Source organism: Cydia splendana, chromosome 13 (genome assembly GCF_910591565.1).
Source record: "Cydia splendana chromosome 13, ilCydSple1.2, whole genome shotgun sequence".
Taxonomy (NCBI): Eukaryota; Metazoa; Arthropoda; class Insecta; order Lepidoptera; family Tortricidae; genus Cydia; species Cydia splendana.
Window position 1 is genome coordinate 16990715 of NC_085972.1, and position 24561 is coordinate 17015275.

Genomic DNA, 24561 nt, shown 5'->3' on the forward strand with positions numbered 1-24561 from the left:
AATTCTTTTGTACAAAACACGCAGACAATACGATTAAGTATCTTTTTTTGCTTCCACATCACGCAATTCGCCCATGCCCGAAAGTTCCCACGGGACCGTAAAACCGTGTACTGTAATAAGCTCGAGATGAAGATCAAAAGTAATAATTAATCTATAAAAAAAAAAGTAAAACCGACTTCAAGTCTTCATCAGCAGTTCCACTTTATCAAATGGCACTTTTTAATTGTAAATGCTTAGTTGGTGATGAAAATACAAAAGTTGCTGTATGTATATGTTATATGATTTGAGGAGTTCCCTCAATCCCTCATGGAATACATCATCAGACTAAACCTTGATAAAAATGTTCTGTATAAATCTTACTGGCTTAGTAAACTTAACCAAGAGGATAAATCGCCAAAGTGAACTATGCATCGTTAAAGAGTTCCGTTTTGATCATCATCAGCAGTTCCATTTCAGTAAATGTCACTTTTCTGAACGTAAATACTTGATTTATTGATGAAAACACAAAGATCGCTATATGTATGCCTATAAGATTCGAGGAGTTCCATGCATTCCTCATGGATCCCATCATCTGAACTGGGATTTGATAAAAACGGGACCAACTTGGAACTATAGGTATACTTGCAAACAAAAAAATAATTTTCCAAATCGGTTCACCAATGACGGAGTTATGAGGTAACATACCCATACAAAAAAAATACGGTCGAATTGATAACCTCCTCCTTTTTTTGAAGTCGGTTAAAAATAGCTCTAATGATAGCCAACAACCTGCAGGAGACGGCACAATAAGAAGAAGAATGAATCCTAACTTGATTTGTGATATGATACGATCTTGATACGACACGGGATGTTCGTATAATTTCAAGACATATAATCAAGTTGAGAATTTTGTAATCTGAATGCTATTCTAGAGCCCCTCCGGCTCTCATCATAAGTGATTACGAATCATATGACGCGAGTATTGCGGTGAAAATAAATAATCACGGTGCGACCTCGATATTTGGAACCGTGAGAAGACGAAATCCCCGTTAACGCGAAATTAACTCCGAAGTCCTAAAACCTCCATAACCCGAATTTAACCTTAATAAGACGCGATTCCTTTCTCGGTTATCCAGTACAATTTTTACTTCCGTAACTCTTAAAAATAAATTTAACCTCTATATCTCTAACGCCGCGTCCTACGTAGGCGGATGAGACACATGAAGGCGGAGCGGAGCGGTGTGGCGCGGAAAAATCCTTTGATATTTGTACATATTTACAAGTATCCTACATGAGCGGTCTTATCGCGAACTCGAAGCGGCGTGATTTCGACGCGAAAAGGTGACAGTCCATTTCCAACGACAGTAGCACTACCATTCATTTTACTATGGAAATTGACGGCACCGACGCGTTCGTACTAGTAGTGCAGCTGCGGTCAGAAATGGAATGTTACCCAAAGTCGAGCGGCAAGGCGCGGCGCGGCGCGTATTGAAGCAAATTATTGATACCTATTGAAGTGTCCAAGGCAATGGCCCTTACCGTGGATATTTTTTTTAGTCTATTAACCATCCTGCCATTAGAAAAAAATAAATGAACGATGTTGTGCATTGAAACAAAAGACACTTGCCTTGCAGGCCTTCAATTTTGTATGAAAATCCCATTACAGTTTCTCTCGAACCACTGCGCCCGAAACGGGGCACTTCGAAGCCTATTTTAAGGAGCATAACGACAATATTTCATTGCATGTTTGAGGCAACCAATTTTTCATCCCAAGATCGAGTTAACCATGTCAAGATGAGGTCATGTCAATTACGATTCAATTGATACGAAAATGAAATTTCGAAATTTCGTGCTCAATATCAATAAGTTCGGTTGAATGCGTGAAATACAACAGGCTCCCAAATACCTACTCGTACCTACACCATATCCACATCACGTCACAATTAATTTCAATGCGAGAAATTCAGAGTAATGTGCATAATGCGGTTGTTTGGAGTACTAATTGATGAGTAAATTAAATATTCAGGCTAATTGACGTTGAAATCGTTGTGGGTGGAAGGTTTTCAGATTTCGGTCGATGTAGAGGTATTTTATTCATTTAGAAGTCGTTATTCGTAAGATATTGTTGTCCGTATATAATTTTAATTTATCTATTGGTCTACGATTCATGATCAGTCACTGCTGTCTCCAGAACTAGCGTAGTGGCACTTTTATTGATTTTAAGAATTATATGAGCTAGGTTTGTTTTGCCGTCCGTCACAAAAAGGTTTGTCCTGGCAAGAGTTCGTGACTTGCCATCAGGTTTAGGTACTCAATAATTTATTTTTATCGGATAAGGCCCCTTCGAGCGTATACACTTGCCTTAGGGCCTGTTTACACATTGACTAGTGATTAGTATGAGTTTATACATTTGCTTCTAAATGTAAGTCTAGACTATCTCGGACGATCGATGTTCGAAATGACATTGGTGTCACAGTTTTCAATGGGGTTGACCGGTGGAAGTTTTTAGCAGATGGCGCCATCATAGCTTGCCCTGTCAATCCCTAGAATTGAGTCAAATTTTTGTTTTTTTTAATACCCTGGATGCCAGCCCTTTAGAAAAAGGGGCAAGCTATGATGGCGCCATCTATGCAAACCTTTGACAGTTGCCAACCCCATTGTTTTGTTGAGTTAAATATAATGTTGTTGTAACAACGGCATGTTATGCAACATTTAATTACGAAAATTAACTATACCATTGAGTTTCCTTAAACGTAACCATACCCCGAAGTTAACGGAATTCAATAAAAACACGGTGTTTTAAAAGTTGTGGTTGATCGTAAAGTAAATTTTATACAGAAAAGATCTCATAGGAATCTGGGTTTATGGTTTACCCTTTTTTCGATAAGAATATATAGGTACAGTGAAGTGTAAAATACAATCAGCGCGATTCGGGAAATGAATTAGAGATTTACTAGATATGAAATAGTATAGATATATTCGGCTCGATTCGGAAAATGAATTAGATTTCTACTAGACTTCAACAAGTTACGATACGGATAATTTAAAGATATTTGTAAGATAGATATGTCAAATTTGACGTTTCCGCGATTCTGGAGGTCCTCTTGAACGAATTCGACAAGTTAGATATCCAAATGACTTAGATATCCAAGTCACATCTAGTCGTTATCTAATGTAGATCTAGTTGATCTCTAAATCGTCTCAAGATCTTGTGATTAACTCGAAATCCGAATAGGCCTGATAATCTTTACTATTTCATATCTAGTGAATCTCTAATTCATTTCCCGAATCGCGCCGAATATACAACTTACTCATGCATATACTTACTCAAAAATATGTCTCATAGTCCTTATTTTGCTGAAACGAGAGTTATGGGACATAATTTTTCAGTAAGATGTGTGCCTCCATATTTTTACACTTATCTGTACAACCATAGAGAAATATAGTAAGAATAGATTGCTCACTTCGTACATCAGTTTTGATACCAAAACGACTATTATTTTCGCAGTCGACATCTAGCATCGAGTAGTGGAATTATCAGACCATTTGATACAAGAATTCTCTAGTGTCGCGACTCACGAAAATCGTATTGAACAATAATTTACAACTAATATTAAAAGCAGAAGGAGTTGAAAATAGAGTTCCGGTTAATCCGCTTATAATATTAGCTGAAAATTGTTGAGCATTAGACTTTTCGGCGTCGGAACATCTATTGTCAAGTAGCAGTACTTATAATTCCGCTACTCGATGCTAGATGTCGACTACGAAAATAATATTTAGTCGTTTTGGTACTAAAACTGATGTGTGGAGTAGCACTCTATGTATTTTGTTCTCTATGGTACAACGCACAAAAACAGCACGATGACACAAGGCGCGTTCAAATAAAACAAGAAAAGGAGTCATTAATAATAATATAGTCATATAAGGGATTTTACCTTGGGATAAGAGAACTCGTAAATACTTTAATTTTGTCTTTAGCACTATAAAAGTTGTTGTGTCTGGGTCGTAAGTTATTCAAGGGCAATTTTTCGCGATTATCTCGGTTTCTTTAGCATCAAATGATGTGAAACATCTTTGTAGGAAACACATATGTGTTAGAGCATAAAATTGACGATGAATTTTGATGTAGTGTTTTTTAGAGATGAGGCACTTCAAAAGTTGTTGTGTTTGGGTAGTAAGTTATTCAAGGGCAATTTTTTGTGAATATCTCTGTTTATTTAGCACTAGTGATGTGCCGATGAGAACGTTCTCCTTTCTGAGAATTCCTTTCCAAATAAATTTCCGGAAAATTTCCAATTTTCTCGAGAACGTTCTCTTATTAGCATAAATAAGTTATGAACAATCTTATTTTTTTTAATGGAATGACATATTTACTTTTGTTAAGTTTATACCTTTTGTCTCAAATAACTTGTTTGGCCAATTTTGTGTTGTTTTACCCCTGGTTTTTTTATCAATTAGTATTATTTTTTATGTATGGTGCCAAGTATTTGCCTTTAAGCTTCCATGGTATTTGTCTTGCCTACACTAAGCGATTAAACAAAAGAATTCATCGCTTTCGCGACGAAAAACTCTCAGAGAACATTTCCGAGAAATTTCCGAGAACGGTTCCGATAGACTTCTCTGTTCTCGGGAAAATTTCGAGAACGGCACATCGCTATTTAGCACCAATGATGTGAAACATTTTGTAACTAGGCAACACATACTTAATAATTATGTATAAGTATGTGTAGAAGATAAAATTGACGATGAGTTTTGATGAAGTGTTTTTGAGGGGGAAGGCGGAGCATTCCCGCCATATACATATATACATACCCGTATTGGGACCGTGCACGACGACAGAGCCTCATAGCGGTTGCAACTATGGGCATATTTTGTCACAACTGTTAAGCGAGGCTGCGTTTCGATCAGAGGCTGTGCGTGGAAGCGTTGTGAGGGATGTGTTTGTTAAGAACCAATAAAGTCACTTCATTTGTTGTGCTCGCTCAGCGTGGAGGGATTCTATTGGTTCTTAAAAACACTTCCCTCGCAAGGCATCCTCGTACATCTCTGGTCGAAACGCAGCCTAAACATCGTAATAATTTTAATAAAATCTCATGTCATGATAAAGACATTAAAGACTTATACGAAATATATTAGACATTTCTGGACGAAGGTAGTATTAGAAATTATATTAACATTGATGTTTATAGTTAAAAAGGAATTGTTTGTCTCGGAAATGGGGTTTCGAGCCATAACCCACGAAATAATATTCCAACCGGATACAACGAACATACCGGACCGGAACGGTATAACCGGATACAGCCGGATAGACATGAAATTGGGCTTACGAAGATGTTGATGAGCTCAATACTTAGTCATATTAAACATTAAGGGGCTCCCTAGCGCCAATGACCTTCGATCTAAATCCCTTAGTTCTCTGTTAATGTTCTTAATGTTTTTATAGCTTGTCATATTAACAGCAACGGCTTTAAGCAATATTGTATCCCATATTTACTTCAAAGTTCATTGTCTTCGGGATATTTGGCATCAAAGCTGAGCAATTTTAGGCCCAAAACTGGCTTTCTTGCCATAACTTTTGTGTTAATTAGTTTAAAATTTTAATCCTATCAGTTCTTAGAGACGTCAAAGACGTATCCAAATACATATGTACATTTCGTATAGGTATGTAAGATCCTTCACAGCAATCGAGTTACGAAAAAAAATTTTTCGACAATGTTTAAAAAATCATAAAAAATAAGTATTCATTTCTTTCAAAGTCCGGCAGTAAAAGTCAACAGTGAATCCCGGTTAATAAAACCTTGTATTACCTTGTATACATATTATTCTTTCTCATTACCCCCTGACCCCTTTTTCCAGCTTAAATAACTGAGTAGAAGCGAAGTTAAAAATATTGTATTTTTGATGTGTACAATATAATGTAGGTACGCAAAACCGCAATGAGTTCCTTTTTCTGCTACGACGGTCAATTTTTTGCCAGGGTATAGGCAAAAAATTGACCTTCGTAGCATAATTGCATACCGCAACGTTTCGAAGTCTTTCAACTATGAATCACAGAGAGTAGGAATGTCTAATAATAGGTGTTTCATCTTATCTTATTGTTTCGGGGGCCCTCGCGGATACACTTCGACCCATCGGGATCTTTTGTGATCGCCCCCTTAAGATCAACCTTTTGCCTACTAAAGAGCTTTATCGACCATCTCCATGTGATAATGGAGCTCAAGGGCAATGCTTTGAATTCCTTTGGTTCTAAATAACCTGCTCCAAAGTTCTTATTAGGGAGGAGGGAGGGAGGGCGTAACATTCATATATAACGTGTATTACTGTCTCTTCCTCTTCGCCACACAATAGGTGTGTTACTACTATATACTACAGTCACCTGCATTATGTTACACAATGAAGGCCACAAAAATATCTGACACGATCTTATTTGTAGATCCATAAGAGCCTGTCACATATTTTTGCGCCCTTCGAAGAGTAACATATTATTGCAGGTGACTGTACGTCATACACTACAACTGATGATATTTTTCTTCAGACGGGGTCGTCGACTGTACGTCACGCAGATGCTGCTACTGTGCTTCATTCCTCATGCGGCCCTCATCGCACAGAACCTCACCATTATGACACAGTTATCGACGGCACTGGACTCCTCCTGGTATCTATATTCTGAGGTGAGCTCAACACGTGTCTGTAGTGTGCTTCCTCAGGCGGCTGTCATCGTACAGAACCTTACCACCATGACACAGTTGTCGACAGCTCTGGACTCCTCCTGGTATCTATATTCTGAGGTGAGGTCAACACAAGTGTCTGTAGTGTGCTTCCTCAGGTGGCTGTCATCGCATAGAACCTCACCATCATGACACAGTTATCGACGGCACTGGACTCCTCCTGGTATCTATATTCTGAGGTGAGCTCAACACAAGGTGTCTGTAGTGTGATTCCTCATGCGGCTCTCATCGCACAGAACCTCACCATCATGACACAGTTATCGACAGCACTGGACTCCCCCTGGTATCTATATTCTGAGGTGAGCTCCCTGTATGTTTGATCACACACCACCTCAACTACTAGACGGAGCACATAAAGTCAAGATATGGCAAGTACATCGCTTGCGCGCGTTGAGTTATTATTGCCTTACGTGTTTAGGTCGCGAGATTCACGCTCCGCTTCCTTGGTTTGTTGTCAAAACAACAACAACTCATGGCGCAAAATACTGGTTCTCTGTGCCGGTTCTATCATCATCATATCAGCCTTTTATCGCCCACTGCTGAGCATAGGCCTCTCTTCGAGACGTCACTTATCCCGGTCCTATGCCAATCTCATCCGGATGTGACCCGCAATCTTCCGAATGTCGTCCACCCGACCGCCGACGCCGGTTCTATACGTAGTATTAAAATAGTTCAATACTTGCGCGCTGGGTCAAACCCAAAACTGTGTTCGCGTCTTTCCTGTAGACATACACAAAATTTAAGGCCTATTAAGGTTAATTTTCTTATTTAACCCTTATCCACGTGAAAAGGTACTCCTTTTATTTAGAGAAGTATGATAAAATCATTACCTACATGCCCACAAGCTGTTAACTATTGCCCACAGGAGAGAAAAATGTACAGTTCGCGCGAACACACTAGTTTTCTCTCCTGTGGGCAATAGTTAACAGCTTGTGGGCATGTAGGTAATGATTTTATCATACTTCTCTAAATAAAAGGAGTACCTTTTCACGTGGATAAGGGTTAAATAAGAAAATTAGCCTTTATAGCCCTTAACTTTTGTGTATGTCTACAGGAAAGACGCGAACACAGTTTTCTGTTTGACCCCGCTAAAAGTCGAACATTTGCAAAAGGATCGCTAACTGCTAGATAGTGCTCTTTGTAGGACGATGTTGCGCGCGTGCAGTATGCAAAAACGTAGAACACTTTGTCGAGGACGTGACACGCGTCGCAGCTATCGTAATAAGCTGCATACATCTTTATGAACTGTAGAATATATACTGTTGTATTTAAAGCTTAGTTTGTAAATGTTCTCAGCTTTATCAGAAGTCATTATCAAAAAGATATAGTGACATAACTGACACTTTGGTGGAATGCCTTGGTTAATTAACTAGATAGGATTTTAGTTAACACTATTAGCTTTATCTTGTAGGTGACTGAAATTCTGACGCTGGCTGAGGCCATCATGGCGGTACAAGACGAACGACAAGAAATGAGCCACTTCTTCACCGACAGCAACCGGTCAGGGGACGGGAACATGTGAGTGTCAACGTTACAAACATATCAAAGTATTTTTTAAGTTCAGTACTCCAAGGGTAAAACGGGACCCTATTACTATGACTCCACTGTCCGTCTTTCTGTCTGTCCGTCTGTCTGTCTGTCTGTCCGTCTGTCCGTCTGTCTGTCACCAGACTGTATTTCATGAATCGTGATAGCTAGACAGTTGAAATCTTCACAGATGATCTATTTCTGTTGCCGCTATAACAACAAATACTAAAAAGTACGGAACACTCGGTGGGCGAGTGAGACTCGCACTTGTCCGGTTTACAACAACAAATAAGTTACAACATTACACATTCTATCATAATAAGCAAAGCTCGAGATTCTGACTGGAAATAATATAAAAATTTCAAAATCTAAAATGCAAGTTTAAGTAGTACTTACTTAAGCAAGAGTAAGGTAGAAAAAGTAGCTAATTATGTCTATTTACTTACCTAGGTAATGAAAATGATGCATACCTACTAACATGACAGTTTCATTGTCCCAATTTGTTCAACCGCTCCCTTTAGTACAAAATTCGTGCAAAATCTATATAATTGGGTACCTAGTCAATTGGCTACACGAATGTGGTTTCAGTAACTGGATTATACAAACTTACAGGGCATTTTGAACGTGCACTGACATTAAACCGATATTTGGAATCATATTAGCAGAGTTCAGACAATTTATCGCGAAAATAAATATTGTATGGAACATGATACAATTTTTTTTAACAATATTGAACTGCAGTTTTTGAGTATAATCTGGAAATTTTATAAAGATACTGTGTACATAATATGAGTTTAATAAATCTTGTCCTATTTTGAGATATAAATAATTTTTGATAGTTTTGGGATGATTCGTCCGATCACTGCATATCTGTTAGCTGTCATTTTTGGACCATTTTTTAATGTCAGGCGACAATTGTCAGTGTGTTTCAACGGCCAGTAGGGCCTTAGCCCATGTTAATGGTCGGTTTTTTATCGTCATTCATCATGCCTCATTGTCATGTCATATTCTAACAAGTATGTAAGTGCGAAAGTGATGCATGGCATGACAGGTGATAAAAATGCGACCATGATACCGCCCCTGAACTCTTTTTAGGGTTCCGTACCCAAACGGTAAAAACGGGACTCTATTACTAAGACTCCTCCGTCTGTATGTCACTAGGCTGTATCTTATAAACCGTGATAGTACAGTACCGTAAACCCTCGTTGGGCGAGTCAGACTCGCACTTGTCAGGTGTTTTATTTGCTTGTTATTTTGTGTAAAAGATCCCTCGTCGCTCGTTATGTTTTACCTGGAAACACCAATCCGACTCGAATACCCAGCGGAACGTACATCGATGCAAATTAAGTTCGTGGTTTGATTGTGCGAATTGAAATTTGCAATGGCGTTCTGATAAATGCAATTATTTTATCAGAATGTCACGGTATTTTTAAATAACAATACAGATGTAGAGCAAAATTGTTCTCCGTCGTATTTTATCGGAAACGTTCGTATTGGTTATGATACTTCAGTCAACGTCAGTACTTTTTGTATCAAGACTGACTGAAATAGCAACGCACGTTCGTACGTTTCCGTGAAAATACGATGGCAAATAATTATGCACTACATCCGTAGATACCTATATGCATTTGTTAAAGCTCTAAACTATAATTCGAAGTACAGCCTTTTTGACTTGCTCTGAAAGTGGGTCATTGTTTATTCATGAAATGTGCAGAAAGTGACACGTTTCTGCTCTAGGGCATTTCACTTTCCAAGTGCGTTTTTTATTTTTTTGGACAATTATAAATTTAAATTTAGTTTTTAATACCTTTGTTGTACAATATAATTTCCCTTCTGACATGTAGGTAACTCCCCATTCTATACATAGATAACGATACTTTTACGTAAATTGTTAATTGAAAGTACCCTCAAGAAATACTATAAAAGTGTATACTTTACTTATTCATATACCTACATGTATTTTGTACATGTAGGTACCCGTACTTTCATCGTATTGGAAATGAAAAGTAGGTATAGAGTGTTTAAATCGAGTGAATGGCACTTCTATTCATCCTTTAGTTAAAAATCTAGAGATACTATTATTGTACTATAGTACAGACTACCCCCCGCATGCAAAACTTCTTTCGCGAAGTTAGTTAAAAACTTTAAACTCAATATTCTTAGTTAAAATTCAACCTGAATTTCAAGAGGTCGTGCCTTATTGGAGCTCTGCAACATTTGAAGAACACGTGTTTTAAATTTTAATGTTCTCGCGTTGTCTGTCTACCAATAGCGTAGGGATTTGGATTAATTTAACTCCTAACTCTAGAGTTATAAACCCTTAAACCAGACCTAGGTCTGGTTTAAGGGTTTATAACACGTACAAGTACATACTTGGGGACATTTTTGTACGAGCGAATCTATTCATTATTAAATTCCATTTCTTATTGCTCTTATTAGCATCCCGGGTCTCGTATATTCCTGTACGCGTAATATTAAAATCGCGTAGGATCTTCGAGTAACACAGAAGGGAGTCGGTATTCGCAATATTTCCCCTCTGCCGAGGTACAAGATCAACTGTGTATGCACAAAACTAGCGCTGTGCGTGTTGTGATTCATCCGTACACAATAAAGACATCGAGGTGTACGTACAAGATTTGTCTTTGACTTGTGTCATTTTCTATGTATTTGTGTCATCATTACGGATTGGATTTTGTATGTAGTGACTGAGAAGTACAACTGTGTTCACGTTTCCCCCCGCAAAAAATGGCAGAACGATTTGTATGGTAAGATATCGCTTGGGCTCCTTCCTTCCGATGTGTCGGAAGCCGGTGTTACTCGAAGCGTAGGATAGATAAAATGGATATTATTGCCTCTAATTACCTATAGAGTACAATCAGAATACATACGAGTAGAGTAGTAAGTAAAACTTTCAACAAATATAATTATGTTACCTTTAAAACTCGTTTTCCCTAGAGTTAGCCGAGTTTGTTACATACGAATACCTAAGTACGTCTGTAACTAGTTTTCAGTTGTGAAAACTAGTTAATAGTTGGATATAATATATTATAAATTATATGAATCTGCTTGTTAGTTAAATTGCATGGCCTATTCAGTGCCTTTAATTTATAACATAAGCTAATTGATCGACAGCTAAAATCATAATTATAGCCTGCAATTCAACTTTTGAAATGAGTAGTTAACTAGGTAGTTATAAATAAATTATTTTTTTCTTAGCCTATTTCAGTGTTCCGCTGCTGGGCAAGGCCTCTCCCCTGTACTGATTCCCCATAACTATAAAATAAAATAAAATAATATAGCCTTTATTGCTGTTTCTTTCCTTACAATTAATATATGCCTACTTACTAATAAAACTAACTAAATTAATTTAATCCTAACTTATGTCAATTATCGGCAACTGGATGTTTGTGTAGAACAGCTTGTCTGTCAACAAAGGCCTCCTCTAAAGATTTCCACGTATTCCTGTCTCATGCTAAACGGGTCCATACCGGACCAGCGATTTTCTTAAAGTCGCCTTCCCATCTTTTGGTTTGTCTGCCTCTAATTCTTTTGCTGTATCTTGGATACCATTGTGTCTCCATAACTAAATACATAGGTAATAATAATACATTCATTTTGGTTTTGAATCACTTCAAGATCTGTTATACCGTTCACTAAGTTTGACAAACAATTGTTGTTCCACGAAAGAAAACAAATCTGAATATTGTACTTAAGTATTCAAATGATCTGGGGCGTCCCTTCGAAGGCTTCATCAAATTTCGTCATTTGAACTTTGTAAGAAGACCCTCAAAGAAATTTGTAAAACGCGGGGCAGCTAAATGAAAATCGGTTTTTTGAAGGATTTATTATAACATTACTTAGAAAATGACATTTGTTGCTTAATTCAATTTTTTAACTTTATTTTAAGGCGAGGCTGTAGGCTGCATTCACGCTGCATTGATATTTTTTCTATCCTTGCTCCCCACCGGGTATTTGTGCTAGTACATTTTTTATTAATTAAATTACTAAAAACAATTTCACACCCTCATTTAGGTGTTTCAATATGACAGTAGGGCGAATGACCCGGGTGTGACCACTTTGAGACAGTGAACAGTCACGAGCTTTAATTTGGGACCCACCTAAGGTTGAATATCGTGTAGCAAACTGACGCTATTTAGAGCTAATATTTTAACGCAGTGCTGCAGTGTCATAAATTATAATTTATTGACATAATGTTTACCATCGATTACTACTTACGTTTACGTTTCTAGGGGCAACCACAGAATTACGTCAATTTGTGAAATAATATTTTTGAAAATGTCACTTTAAACAGATTATAAAACCGGAGTGATAACTTTTTGCAAAGAGGTTATCATTTCAAGGGTCGATTCGCTATGACTTTTAAATGTCTTAATTTGACATTTCAACACCATCGAACTGAAGTTTCAACCTTATTGCATTACGAATGTTCTAACAACATTTAATGGAAATGGGTCCCAAATTAAAGCTCGTAACTGTACCTATTCAGACATCTATAATTTTGTGCTAATTAATATATGTGTGTTATTATAAATAATTCATTCTACTATCTATGTATAGATTCTAATAATCTATATAAGGGTGGGTTGAAAAAAATGTTTTTACTACCCACCCTTACGTAGTACTTTCCTGTTTTTTCTCAAACATCTGTATCTCTTATTATTTTTACACTATGGAAAGAGATGCAACACATTTGGGTGACAACAGCAATGTGTGTAGGCACCATTAAGACGGCAATGCGGTCGAACGTGAGCACCATAGCAAATAGTTTGCGGGTTGCATCGTAAGTTACGTGACACGGCGGATAGATGATGGTAATATATACGAGTAAATTCCATAATCTTCCCCACTATTTTTGTTACAACCTGTATATTATGGGGCCAACTTCGGAATCGAGTAACAGAGTTTACAGTTTTAAGAGATAACAATTTTTTTTCCTAATTTCAGGATGGGTCCGATAGTGAAAATGCAAGTAAAAGTTTTAATTGGTGTGAGATAGACTTTCTTTAGCAAGTTGGCTCATCTTCCATGGCGATGTTTAACAATTTTCTTATACCCCTTTAAACATAATGAAGTTTTTACAGAAACCATTAAAAGTTAGTATAGGTATTTTGCTCAAGTCTAAGTTGTTCATTTTGCCGTTAAGCCTTTAAAAGGCAGAGGGAATATATTTCCCACCTGATTTTGAACTTTATTTCAAATGGATTAGAGTTCAAATTTGCATAACTCCTGACACTCTTATGCCTAATAAAGTGTTAAGACAGGCAAGACAAGGTTACAGTAAAATAGGGTAAAGGTTGAAAAGACGGCTGTGTATGCCCGGGATCGCGGATAGTATCATGTTTTTAATTTTTGATTTTTTGTAAGTTTAAACAAAAAAAAATGTTCGATAACGATGAGTTTTTAGCTTTTGTGCAATAATTGTTACAAATATTTAAGGTGTGTTTTAGATCTATGTTGGTGATTTTTTTCTATCGAGTGAAAAACAAGAAATCAGGTTTCGAATCGATGATGTTACTGTGCTCATAAATGTTAATATATTTCCTCTTTTTTTATTGTGGGACGTACCACATTATTACAATCTAAAAATTGAAAATACACGTATTGGACCGGCAATCCAAGGATGTGGGTTCGAGTCCCACGTCGGCCAGAGTTGATCATCGTTGATGTTTTCATTGTGATTGACATCTGTATTTACAATTTATATGTAGATTACTGTGGTCATATTATGGATACTAGATATCAGTATACTTCAGTATCAGGTATGCTAATGTCAAAGCGTCAAACAGGTATCGTGTGTGTACTCGGTGTGTAGAATGGAACGCCAATTAACTTGTTTGTAACTTCACACGCTAGTCCCCTTTACACACGGCCCTTTGACTCATTGCCTTTGAATTCTAACCTAGACATGTACTTAATTGGGTCCTAATTACCATCGTCTACAGATGTACACTGTTAACTAATTTATGTTTACTGTTAGTAAGTACTTGACACTGCAATGTTATATTTGCCGAGATTGAGAGAAAGTGAGAAAATTATCGTAACATTCGTAACTATACCTAAAGTATAGAGCATTAGTGTCATAGTAAATTTTGTAGTCACAGTAAATTTACTGCCATCTATCGACACACGATTAAAACTAAAATTAAAAATGTACATAAATATTAAAAAATGAATATAAATATGGATAAATTATTTCTTTACATTTATTTATTATTTTTATATGACTTTGACCCGTGTTCTTTCACTGATATGTGTTAAAATGGTTAAATATCAACGTCATCTAGCCGAGTATAGGCCAAAGGTGTGGCGCCATCTATTCGAGAATGACTTTTTCTTGATTACCGAGGCACGTTTTTTACTTAGACTTTACCTATCTTATATACGGAGTTACATACATATATATCTTTGCTATAATATAAGTTTAGTGTGGCAAGTATGTTGATATGATAATTATAACATGGCTGCGCAAGTTCGATAATTATAATGTGAAAATCACGCGGGTTTTTAATAATATCTAGGTCATCTAGGACTAGGTATGTGCTTAAAAGCGGTTCAATAAGTTCCACATTAAGAGCCAGTACGTTAAAAAAAACCGGACAAGTGCGAGTCGGACTCGCCTACTGAGGGTTCTGTACTTTTTAGTACTTATTTGTTGTTGTAGCGGCAACAGAAATACATCATCTGTGAAAATTTCAACTGTCAGACAGACAGACAGACGGACAGTGGAGTCTTAGTAATAGAGTCCCGTTTTTACCCTTTGGGTACGGAACCATAAAATGGAATTTAATTTCAGTACCATTACGTACCTTGTCACAGTGACAATAGTATGAGGTCAATTGAGGTCCCTAGCGACTTTCATATTGATTGTCACTGTGACAAGGCACAAAATGGTACTGAAATTAAATATTTTAACTGTGTAAATCCAATTTTTTTTCAGACACAAACTGCTACAAGTGTTCACATCAACGAACGGGCACCTGGAGAGTCTACCGCCTTCTCTCCTGGCGGATGGCCTGCGAATGACGTTATAGTGAGCATTTTATATTTTTTCGTCTGCTACACATTGAACTATTATTACCCCCGGAACGGAACGGAACGGTTCTACACATTGAACTATTATTACTAACGTATAGAACCAGCACAGAGAACCAGTATTTTGCGCCATGAGTTGATGTTGTTTTGACATCAAACCATAGAAGCGGAGCGGTCTCGCGACCTAAACGCGTAAGCGCCGTGAAATTTATGGCGTTTACGCGTTTTAAGTCGCGAGATTCGACACGACGATTTGGTCGCGTGCCTACAGGGTGTGATTGCGACAATTTCATTGTTTGGTTTGGCCTCTCTATAGTAATAATAACTCAATGCTCTACACAGTAGCGCAGCGTGGACTAATCTAGCCGTCGGCGAAATCGCATCTGCAGTTGTCCTTTTCTTTCAATGTTTCGTAGGTAATAAAAAGGGTTTGCTTTGCGAGGCCCCCTTAAGAGAGGGAAGTATAGCTGCTGAAACTGTTTCCACTAACTAAATCTTAACATGTCACTCTGATTTTGATGTCGATCGCTTCGGCATAATATATTCTAGGTTTCTCTTCACAGATTTTTTTTTATTGCCAATTTTGAAAAACGAAAAACCTTTATACTTACCTAGTTTTTCATTGTGTCAATAACATAGGTACTAAAAAACCGGCCACGTGCGAGTCGGACTCGCACACGAAGGGTTCTGTACCATTATCTATAAAAACGGTCACCCATCCAAGTACTGACCCCGCCCGACGTTGCTTAACTTCGGTCAAAAATCACGTTTGTTGTATGGGAGCCCCACTTAAATCTTTATTTTATTCTGTTTTTAGTATTTGTTGTTATAGCGGCAACAGAAATACATCATCTGTGAAAATTTCAACTGTCTAGCTATCACGGTTCGTGAGATACAGCCTGGTGACAGACGAGACGAGAGGACGGACGGACGGACGGACGGACGGACAGACGGACAGCGGAGTCTTAGTAATAGGGTCCCGTAAGTCCCGTTTTACCCTTTGGGTACGGATAGTACGGAACCCTAAAAAATCATGGAGAATGGAAGATATTTAGAAGTGGAAAAACGTTTTCTCTTTTTGTATGGACGAGTACGTGCTATAGGTACCTACCTCCCTCTTAAGTTCGAGGCCGTGGGCAAGGGGCCTCTTCATTCACTCCTAAATACGCCACTGCTTCTGAATTCCATCTACTTAGAGGGCCGCAGCCGCACAGACGTTGCACAAATAGCATGCGATTTTACATACAAAGGTGCCGGCTAAGTAGATGCAACGAATTTAATCGATCGATCAAATGCAGCAATGTATGCAATTCGCATTCAATTATCGGTTACGTCTGTGGAGCCCATAAGCCAACTCAGCACAGACTTTGACGTGACAGTATGTGGGGGTGCTTTAGTAAATCTCATATTTTCATAGTTTAAGTTAATTTGACGTTTGTGGTGACACTTTGTCATTGCAAAGTCTGTGCAGAGTTAGCTTGGTCTCGTTATACCCCACATATTTTCTTTATGGTTGAAAGCGAGGAATTTCCCATTCCGTTTAATGTGTGATAATATAACCTTGGTAGACCGCGCACTCATTTCGCATATCCTTCCGAAGGTGATTCTCTTGAATAAATAGGTATACATGCATTGACGTATTATATCTCGGGACTAGCCTTACGGGCAATAATAATGAAGCATAACAGATTGGTTGATGAGTTAGCATCACGCGCGTGATTGGTTGATGAGTTCGCATCATGCACGCTATTTGTCGCAACTAGTTGCGTTAGACTGCACGATTGGCTAAAATTCGTGAGTAACACCGATGAACTAGTACCATTTTTAGTGTCCGTAAGGCCAGTCCTGAGATATAATACGTCAAAGTATACATGTGGTGGTTATACTGGTTATGTGAAGGTAACCACATAACCACCACATGTATTTATTTATTCACTAGCTGACCCGGTGAACTTCGTTTCACCTAATGTCGGTCCATAAAAAGTCTGCAGCGGATTTGATAGCCCACGCAGTGCAAGTGTCATTTATACGTCATAATTTCATAGAAGTTTGACGTTTAAAATAACACTTGCACTGCGAGGGCTATCAAATCCGCTGCAGACTATTCTTAGTCTGACTCTAGGTACATGTATGCATTTGTTTTTTTTTGCACGTTAAATACGGATTATACAATCATTGTATTACAGGCATTATATCAACAAATACGTATAAGTACCTAATTTTTTTTCGGTTAGTATCTGTTGTATCGGTTCACTATTATATGACTTGTACGAAACAGGCAACATTATACTAAAATATGTCAATGTCTTGCATTCAAATAAGCTTGTGGAATATAACGCGAAGTTTTCAAATTATCATTACACACATCTTTGATTCCAAAATAATCATCATTTTCGAATTCTGCACTTCCTGAAACCTATAAAACGACACCCATGACGACTTTCATGACAAAGTGCACGGCAGACATCTTGGATTCCAAAATAGTCATTATTTTCGAAACCGGCACTCCCTAAAACCTATAAAACGACACCCATGACGACTTTTATGACAAAGTGCACGGCAGACATCTTGGATTTCAAAATAGTCATTATTTTCGAAACCGGCACTCCCTAAAACCTATAAAACGACACCCATATATGATGACTTTTATATCAAACTGCACGTCAGACATATTTGGATTCCAAAACAGTCATAATTTTCGAATTCTGCACTCCCTAAAACCTATAAAACGACATCCATGACGACTTTTATGATCAAGTGCACGGTAGACATCTCGGATTCCAAAATAGTCATTATTTTCGAAACCGGCACTCCCTAAAACTTATAAAACGACACCCATGATGACTTTTATGACAAAGTGCACGGCAGACATCTTGGATTCCAAAACAGTCATCATTTACAAAACCGGCACTCCCTGAAACCTATAAAACGACATCCATGACGACTTTTATGACAAAGTGCACGGTCGACATCTTGGATTCTAAAACAGTTATCATTTTCGAAACCGGCAATCCCTAAAACCTATAAAACGACACCCATGATAATTTTTATGACAAAGTGTTGGGCTTCCATCTTTTTTTTTACGTACAAAAATGACCCCCTGTCAACTTTCAATCGAGATTTAATCGAAAATTTAGTCGATTAATATTCAGATTCATTCAATTTCAATCGTATGTTAGGTCGACTAAATTAATCGCGAATAATTTAATCGACGATAAAATTTGACGATTAACTTTTTTATTCGATTAATTAGTCGAATAAAAAGTTATTCGATTAATACTCATCTGTGGTCAAGTCTGTCGTTTCGATTCATATGACATTTCCGTAAGTTGATGAAAATTGACTAAAAAAAAACGATACAATTAAAACAAAAACCAAACGACAATAAAATGAAATTCGATGTGAAAAAAAGGTTATTTAATAATACAAACAAATAATACAAAGTTGCAAAAATCGGCATTAAAATCGATTCGACTAATTCGTTTATAATCGCTACATTTGACAAACGTGATGTAACCTTATGGTTAGCCTCATCACTATAGTGCATGCATAAATATAAATATGTCAATCCGTTGTCATTACTGTCACTATTTTACAATTTTAAAATCTCAAATACGGCGTAATCCTAATATTGTGGATATATCTTGTCGGTTCGAAACCCTTTTTTAAATACGTTCTTTAATTTGAGGTAAGAGTTTACCGTATCGACGGGATGAACATCAAATGTTTGACAGGTAAGATGGTACCTAGGAACATTTTGTATGGGAATGATTTTTCTTTCATTATTTTGTTTTCGTCAATTTTTTCAATGGCTTTAACAGTTATTCTGCTATTCTGGGCCGAGACTAATCCAACAAATCAAAAACCATGAAAATCGGTCCAGCCGTTCTCGGGTTATGGGTGCTGGAACAAACACGACTTTGTTTTATATATATAGATTCATCACCACCACTTACCATTTACATATAAACCATTGACCACTCTGTAGAAAGAGGCGACTATTATAACATTTATGACGTGATTTTAATGAATATTCAATTTTGAGCCTCAATGTTGTAGCACGTCCAAATTGAATGTAAGGTCCTGGGATTGATGTTTGTTACAACTGATAAACAATAAGGAGCAGGTATATATATTTGTCTTGAAATGAGGACAATGAATTATTTTGGTGTTCCGAACTAGGTATAAAGCTACATAGCTTATATTTCGGAACACCAAAATATGTAACAATTTATCTTTCTGTATAATATTTGTGTGCCAGCCAGCAATATGCTGCAAAATTAATACGCTCGGCGTAAATTCCAAGTAACTGAACCACAAAAGCACTAACGAACTGTCTGTTTAATATTCTCCCTACTATACAAGTTTATCAATATGTTGTCATCATTTTAAAAACTTATTGTCCGAGCGAAAGCGAAGGTTTCCGTTTCTAGGGCAAAAATTATTTTGTATGTCCGGATTTTCTCCTCTACAGGGGCCCGTTTATCAAAAAGCTTGTAACTTGTAATACAAGTGGAAGTCCCTTTCTAACAAAAGCTGTCAAAGAGTGACATCCGCTTGTATTATAAGTTACAAACTTTTGAGAAACGGGCCCCAGTGCCCTGTTTATCAAAAGCTTGTAACTTGTAATACAAGTGAAAGTCCCTTTCTACCAAAAGTCCGTTTTTGACAGCTTTTGGTAGAAAGGGACTTCCACTTGTATTACAAGTTACAAGCTTTTGATAAACAGGACACTGGTCGCAATTCTAAATCGATTCTCGTGAAATTTTGTGAGCAGGCAGGAATATTTTTGTAGATAAATTTTTTGGAAAGTTTTCAAAATGGCGGATTCATATATTTATTCAGTTTTTTTTAGCTTACAGCTGGACATTTTTTGGACGGTTCCCCCAGAGTGTTCTCCTTACCTCTACCCTCCATAATTCTCTGATAAAAATCATATCACTGACAGTTACATTGGCATCTCATTGGGGTTAAAGTTGCCTTCGCTGTAAAAAAACGACAGAATGTAGAATAACCGGTGAGTTAGGTAATCGATTTTGTTCTGCCTGAAATTATTGTTACCAAGCTATATCAAATAAAATAAATGTTTTATTTTATCTACACAAGCCCAGAGTCTCCTAATTCAAAAAATAAAATGATTATTAACAAATAAAAAGTAAACTCCGACAGTATAAACATCAGCTTCGAAGTTTTCCCATTTGCGATTATAACTTTTGTCGTGGTTATAATTTTTACGTAAATACGGGCCGGTATGATTAAACCAATATTTGCTTCGGGCGGCAGCTAAAACAAGTAATAGAGAATATTACGCGAAACTCTGCGTAGGGGGCGCCACTACCACAACCATCACAATCTGGGGGTCTACCGCGAACCAAGAAAATCGAAATTTCGTTATCTAACCTCTCTTATCACTCTTGCATATTCGAGCGATAAAGAGGCAGATTAACTAAATTTCGATTTTCGCGTTTCCCGGTAGGTAAAACTTGTCAATAAACAATTTAAGGCACAGTACCGTGGAATGGGGTTACTTTGAATCCTGGGTTTACTTTGATAAAAACTTTACTTCATGTTCAGACTCGAATATTACGCTTTCTGAACGTACCCTTCGGATTGTTTTTTTACGGTTGGCAAGATTGAACGTCACTGTCAGTTAGTGATTTGTGTCCGTGTGATCAAGCACGTCGATCGTTGGGAAAAAAATTAAAATATGTAAGTATCAGTTTTGTGTACTTTTAATAGCTTGTATAACTTCTAATGTACAATGTTCTATATAGCAAATACATAAATTTGATGTAATCCATTGAATCAGGCATGTATCGGCCTATAACATCGATTCTTGTTGCAAATCATAATCATGACGGCCATTTTAGTTTCTCGGATTTTGTGGCATGGGGTGTCATTGGTCACCTGTAAGGGTTTACTTTGATCACTGATCAATGACAAATATAGTTTTTTTAGATTATTTAGATATTGAAGGTTTTTTAACTGATTCTTGTATTATTGTTTTAGAAAAATGCCTGAACATATAGGAACTACTCTGAAAAAGTTTTAAACCGGGCTGTGACAGAAGTGGTCGAAGGCAGTCCGTCGATACGCCAAGCATCCGTACATCATCGTATTGTTAATAAATTTTGATAGGTTTTTATTGTTCAATTATGCTTCTTACCTTAAATAAGTAAAAAATGAGACTGTTTTGCAATAAAGTTGATTTTTTCTAAACTAACCTTTTTTTTCTTTGTCAAAGTAACCCCAAATGCAAAAAAATCCTTATAAATCCTAAACCTGCGAACGGATTTTTTTGTAATGTTTTGAAGTTTTACTCCCTATAGGGGAGGGATTACTATCGAATTCCGTTGAAAAAAAAGGGGGTATCAAAGTAACCCCAAATTAAGTTTAAAGTTGATCACCACTTTAGAATTTTTTTTCGAAAAACACATTAGTAATAAAAAAATATTATTCGTGAAATCGATAGAGGAGCAAAAACCGATATTATCATTTTTTTTATTTTTTTTTAGATTCCATATTCGGGGAGATAAATACATTTTAATTTTGAAATTGATCACAGTAACCCCATTCCACGGTATGTATAAGTTACTCTATGGTTTACTAGAGGCGCTAGTGCTACACTATGGCGGCAGAACATTGCAGTAATAGTCCCTATTGCTTGTTATCATCCAGGTAGCCCATGAATATTTAAACTATATCTCTCCTATCTCCTCTCATGGTCTTGAATGAAATGGAATAAATTAAGCCTAAGCAGATGAGATTTGAAGGAACTGGCATAAAGACCATCATTCGACGCGACAGGTAGGCATAATTCTATGGGAAAATAATGAAAATATACGACATATTGAGCGGTTGTGCGTAGTTGCGTCAAAATGTGTTTTCATATATTTATTTGCATATGTACAAGCTCTATAATATATGATTTGTCTTTATTTATGTATATAATATTATAACTAATATAAGTACATATGTATATTTATATGTATCTGACGGGGGCATGGGGTTGTACAGGATGGCGGGTGGGTGCAGTACCTCGATGTATTACTTCACAGCTAAACCAGTAAGCTACCAGTGCATGAAATAAACTTTCGGACTCGTTAACCATACTAGTGCCTACTATATTTCAGTACTAAATGATTAAAATATCTAGTCGCTATTGGGATGTATTTGGATTGAAATCAATTAAAAGGATCAGATAAAATCGTTCAAGTCTTTATTCAAGTCAAGCTATGCCGGATCCAACCCTACACCTCTAACCCGAGAAGATTTTATTCCTTCTCAATTGGAGAAGGGTATCCCAATAGGGACCGGCAACAAACTCGACGGGACACATCTTTTCAAAACAACACTCTTCTCTTTATTTTACAAAGGTAAGCTTTCTAATGATGCACAAGAACACTTAGCTAAATAGTTGAAGAGCGTTAGATTATATAAGCTATCAGAATAATTCTTCAGGTATAAGCTTTCAGGAACGTGGCGAAGTAGGCACGAGGTTGGCTAACGTCCGATTTCTAGCGCGGTCTGATCAACTCTGCCGGCGGAGCCTCACCGCTCCTGCCTCGAAGTCAAGTTGGCAAACCTGCTCGACCGGTCTACCAACATAACGACAAAAACTGCCAACTCGTACCTAACTTCACCCAAGTTAAACCACTTGACGTTCCAAAGCCTTCTACCTGTCGTCTTAGTTGAACAACACGCCAATAGACGGCGTTACTCTCTACGCAACATTATGAATTTCGTTACAACCAAGTAATACGTAACAAAACATTGCTAATCGACTTTATACAGGCGTCTAAAACTATGAACTGTAACGCTGCAATACGTCCTTCTGGAGTCACGCTCCGACATATCTATGGTTTGTTATTTCCTATATTATATTTGTTGTTGTTGTTAAAGTGTAGAGAATGCCTCATGGCATTAAGTCCGCCTTTTGTACTGTAAGGTTTCCTTTGTGCAATAATGGTTAAATAAATAAATAAATAGAAACATCGCATTGTCTGCATGCAAAGAATAGGCAATCAAGAAGTGCTCGCCTTCGTGTATCAGGCTATTTCCGATTGTGTATTCAGAGAAATGTTGAAGACAGCTATATATGTAGGTACATAATAAAACATTTTATTAGACTCTTAAATTCAGAAACAGATTAAATGTTGATCAACAACGATATTATTTATGGTCGTTCTTGTCTACGTGGCAGCGTGATAAAACGGTTCCGTCACTTTCTATCCCGCGGTATTTAAGTGACAATTATTTTATAACGTGCATAAAGCCATCCATAATACGCCTGCAGAACGCCTTAGGCTTGCTAGAGTTAGACCAAGAAAAGTCTGCAGCGTCAAACGTTTATGAAATTATGACGTATTAAATAACACTTGCACTGTGTGGGCTATCAAAATCGCTGCAGACTTTTCTTGGTGTAACTCTAACCAGGCGTGACTCACTCCGCGATTTTGTCGCTTTACTACAGGTAGCTAAAAGTACATCCATTCGGCCCCAATTTTGGGGTTTGCCATAAGCCGCGCGTGGCGCTGTCGCCACCTAGCGGCCATATCTGTGCTGATCGTAACAGACGCGTTTTGTTAGAGAGTGAGTCTTCTGTACCTAGTACTATTATTTATTCTGTGCTCTAACCTAGATCGACGCTGCTCAATGGTCTTTAATTTAATCATGAGGTTCGTGAGGCATTTATAAATTGTGGCTTACACCGTTTTATTTATTTTGAGGTATGCTGGCATTTAGGTTATATTTAGAGTAAAACAATATGTGTGATATACATATATTTGAAAGAATGTAGTTTAGGGGAAACAGATCTGCGGGCTAAAAATCGTGTCGCGGTTTTCAATTTATGGCGAATATTTAGGGAAGAATCAATAACAATATTTGAGCATATTCCAAAATAGTACATATGTTAAATTTAAAGCTCATTTAAAAAAGATATGCAATAAATGTTTCCTTTTGTAAAATTCGGTCACATTTATGAAGCATTTATGTTACAATTCAGCCGTAAAATTTATATCCGAATTCAGGAAAATCTTGATAGTTCCGTTACTGGAACGAGACACTGGTTTGTTATCTGACCCGATGTCATTTTATACATTTGACGCGCCTGCAGCTATTGTAATACCAGAATTTTCATTATATCGGGTGGAACAGAATGAAGGACTTTTACGCAAACGGGGAATTATTCAGGCTACGTACTTTATTTCTCACTGATTAATCACATTAATATTTCTAACCGTTTTTGAGATACAGTTTGTTAAACATTAGT